Raw genomic sequence first — 3,982 nt, 5'->3', positions numbered from 1 at the left:
CTCATATATACAGATAACCTTAATGGTCTTGAATTCTTCAGAAAGTTCTAAAAATAAATAGTATGAGAGACCATTCTCTATATTGGTAAGAAAGACTATTTAAATGGGCTATTAGGAATACAGAATATGGGAGGTATATTTGGGTTGAAATTTGCTTAAACCTAACATTTTTCATGATAGATTCAGATTATGATTTTCCTTATTGTGGCAAAAATACCCAAGTAGATACAGTGTGTCTTTCATTCTGCTTCAGTCACCTGCTATTTATTTCTCCCATTACACCTGATATTTGCTGGTTCAAGGTGCTTTCTGTGACCTTCCAGGACTAAGAAATTCATTCTTTTTTCCTATTTATCTTTAACAAGAGTCTTGAAATATTTAGTGAGGTATGTGCATATACCATCTCAGTCATTGTAGAAACATCATTTCTTTCTAGTTTCTCTTTGCTTGTCATTGGCTTCGAAATATGAACTCTCAACTGCGTTGAGTAGAGATACTGCACTTTGTAAGTGGAGGTTTTCACTAGTCAAACTTATGATCTGACAGTATTCAGTATACTCAACACTCATATCTCAGATTTAATATTCTTTGTCACTTCTTTGCATTTTCCAAAAAGTTTACAAGAATCATATTACTTAACTATGTTCAACAGTGTTAAGTTTCTGAAATATAGCTCAGCACAAATGATAAAGTTTTTCAAAGAAATAAAAGATTCAAAAACAAGAGCACTAATTTATTTTATATCATTGTGTATGTTCTCATCCTAGTGTATTTTAAAAACAAAAAATATAATCCACAAGTAGATTTATAAGACTAAATTAAAAATGATTTTGATTTCACCGACATGAATATTTTCCTCAGTATGACTTTTAATATGTACAAAGTGCCCATTTAAATGTATGTCTGTATGTATGAAATGTCAACAATATTTAATCCACTTTTTCTTGTTTCTCTTATTCTTCCTAGTTAAAGAAACTTCTGTAGAAATTAATTAAGGTTGTCTTTGTCTATTTCTGTGTTTTTAAACAAATTCTACTTCAGGTAAACTGGAGTAAAACCGAAGCTCTAATATTTACTGAGGGTTTGACAAAATATCTCAAAAAAGAGGAATTGTAATATTATTTTTCTTAAACTATAAAAACTATTCATGTGGTGCATTCAGTACTTTTCAAAAATTGTTATAAAGATATATAGTACATAGTAAATATTTAAAAAGGATTGTTGCTGTTATGCTTACTATTCTATTAAACATGTAAATCCATAGAACTCTTTCAGTTTCAAGTTAACTATGAATTCTTACTTTTCATTCCTACCTCTGCTATTCAAAATTGTGGCTAATGAATCAGAACCTGTGGCATCACTAGCTAAAATTGAGCTTGTTAAAAAAGTGGAATTCAGGCCTGATCCCAGAATTACTGAATTGGAATCTGCATTTTTACAATATCCCCAGTGTACATGTATATCCATTAAAAACTGAAAGGTATCTTTCTAACTCACAATGTTCTTACCATATGAGAAATACACAAATTTTATCCAATATGATATAAACAAAACAGTCAAAAATGCATATGCCTGTGTTGGGACCATCACTTTATAAGTCTTCTTCCAGATAACTACAGTCTCTACAGTGGTTTTGTGGATCACATGTCATCCCCTTTTCTTGTAGTTAGAAACACAGTAGAGAATATTACTTTGTAAACAATTATATTATTGGATAATACATGACACTCTCATAATTAAAACCAGTTCTCTTAACTTGCTGTTTTCATCTTGGGTCCAATTATGAATTCTTCCTATGACCCACATGGCATATGTACTTTCTTTTATTAAGTTTTATTGGAGTATATTTGCTTTACAATGTTGTGTTAGTTTCTGCTGTATAGCAAAGTGAATCAGCTATACATATACATATATCCCCACTTTTTTGGATTTCCTTCCCATTTAGGTCAGCACAGAGCACTGATTAGAGTTCCCTTTGCTATACAGTAGGTTCTCATTAGTTATCTATTCTAAATTTGGTAGTGTATATATGTCAATCCCAATCTCCCAATTCATCCCACCTTACCCCCAGGTATCCATATGTTTGTTCTCTATGTCTGTGTCTCTCTTTCTGCTTTGCAAATAAGTTCATCTGTATGATTTTTCCAGGTTCTACATATAAGCAATACTATACAATATTTGTTTTTCTCTTTCTGACTTACTTCACTCTGTATGACAGTCTCTAGGTCCATCCATGTCTCTGCACATGGCACAATTGTGTTCCTTTTGATGTCTGAGTAATATTCCATTGTATATATGTACCACACCTTCTTTATCCATTCCTATGTTGATGGACATTTAGGTTGCTTCCATGTCCTGGCTATCATAAATAGTGCTGCAATGGATATAGGGATGCATGTATCTTTTTGAATTATGTTTTCCTCTGGGTATGTTCCCAGGAGTAGGATTGCTGGATCATATGGTAGTTCTATTTTTAGTTTTTTAAGGAACCTCCACACTGTTCTCCATAGTGGCTGTAATAATTTACATTCCCACCAACAGTGTAAGAGGGTTCCCTTTTCCGTAAATACTTTTTATTTCAGGGACTACTGACATCCAGGATGTGGCTATAGATTTCTCTAAAGAGGAGTAGGAATGACTGGGCATTGATGAATGGGAATTGCACAGGGATGTGATGTTTGATATTTATAGGAACCTAGTCTCCTTGGGTGAGGATACCTTCCTTTCGGAATTCATTATCCACCCACAGAGTCAAGGTTCCTTCATTTGTAGAATGTCTCTTGGAATCTTCTGCTTCCTACAATAGAGTTTCAGATCCAAACTTTTTGGGAAAATTTGGGAGTCTGTGGGTATAGATAGAAGGGCTTGGTGATAATTCATCATAATTCTAATGTTCCTCTTACTTGAGGTAATCTGCAGCCTTCACTTTAGATTAGTGTCAATTCTATAGGATCATTTGTATAAAATAGTGTTGCCTCCATTTTAAAATCATGTTTCCACCCATAATTTTGACTCAGCATTACTTGAATATAGATCCCAGGATCTGATTTTTTGCTGTTGCCTACTATAATAAAGGTTCTTTTAAAAATCAGTATTTGGGATTCCCTGGTGGTGCAGTGGTTGAGAGTCTGCCTGCCGATGCAGGGGACACGGGTTCGTGCCCCAGTCCGGGAAGATCCCACATGCCGCAGAGCAGCTGGGCCCATGAGCCATGGCCATGGAGCCTGCGCATCCGGAGCCTGTGCTCCACAATGGGAGAGGCCACAACAGTGAGAGACCTGTGTACGACAAAAAAACAAAGAAAAGTATTTTGGGAAATCATATTCTAGACTATTTTACTCTTCCTTCTCTTATCACCTGATCATAATACTAGACTGGAAATAGAAAAACCTCCACCAAAACGTATGTTGCTTTTTCTGTTGAAGAAGTCTTGTTGTTACTAAGTCACAACTGGTCACTTTTTTTCTTTTTTTGCTGTGTCCAGCTACAAACCATTCTTAGTACCCACTGTTCTGAGCACTGAGCATAGAAATAGCCACTTCCTCTCTGACCCAATGTCACAGGTGCAGCAGAGCAGCTGCACTGCTAGGGCCAGAAGGTCTGGCATCTGCAGGGTACTATCCCCTCATTTCACCCACTGGAACTGATCACCTTCATGGAGCAAAAGAAGGATCCTTAGATTTGAAGGGAAATAAGACAATAGCTATATACCCAGGTATGTGTGAATGGATAAAGTGTATTTGTTCCAAATTCACACTGCTAAAATAATGTGTATCTATTTAGTCTTACAATGATTTCTTTGCAGATATATGGAATATATTTATTATTGATATTGAATGAAATATTTTAAAATTCCATATTGCTTTACAACAATAGTAGAGGATTTTTAACACCCCATTTACACTAGTGGATAGATCATCCAGACAGAAAATTAATAAGAGAACACAAGCCTTATATGACACATTAGACCAGATAGACTTAA

At 34.9% G+C, this 3,982-nt stretch overlaps 1 non-coding gene across 1 annotated transcript; it reads right to left on the bottom strand.

The window, feature by feature from the left end:
- Positions 1-3,474: 3,474 nt before the first annotated feature.
- On the bottom strand, positions 3,475-3,608 carry LOC132521415 (small nucleolar RNA SNORA43). Its single transcript, XR_009540865.1, has one exon. It is a non-coding gene; the product is annotated as a small nucleolar RNA SNORA43 (small nucleolar RNA).
- Between the last annotated feature and the right edge of the window lie 374 nt (positions 3,609-3,982).

This window comes from Lagenorhynchus albirostris, chromosome 5, assembly GCF_949774975.1.
Source record: "Lagenorhynchus albirostris chromosome 5, mLagAlb1.1, whole genome shotgun sequence".
Classification (NCBI taxonomy): Eukaryota; Metazoa; Chordata; class Mammalia; order Artiodactyla; family Delphinidae; genus Lagenorhynchus; species Lagenorhynchus albirostris.
The sequence above is the reverse complement of the archived record's forward strand: the minus strand, read 5'-3'. Positions and strand labels throughout refer to the sequence as shown.